Source organism: Gavialis gangeticus, unplaced genomic scaffold, assembly GCF_001723915.1.
Source record: "Gavialis gangeticus isolate Ggan-Ray unplaced genomic scaffold, GavGan_comp1, whole genome shotgun sequence".
Classification (NCBI taxonomy): Eukaryota; Metazoa; Chordata; order Crocodylia; family Gavialidae; genus Gavialis; species Gavialis gangeticus.
In genome coordinates, this window is record NW_017728979.1 from 22020 (window position 1) to 22252 (window position 233).

A 233-nucleotide genomic window follows, 5' to 3' on the forward strand; every position below is an offset into this window, starting at 1 on the left:
TTAAATATTATATCAATATTTTGAATGTATAGATATGATCTGTAAATATTATGTGTATACATTATGAAATGGTAGCCCTTTTTAATATTAGAGTACATAAATTATTCAGAATGTATAGATATGAGAAATATGCATATTATATGTGTAGACATTATGAAAGGAGTGCCCTTCATATGTTATTAGCAAATTGCCTGTCAAAAATGGTGGGGGGGTGCAGGTGGCAACAGGGCCCA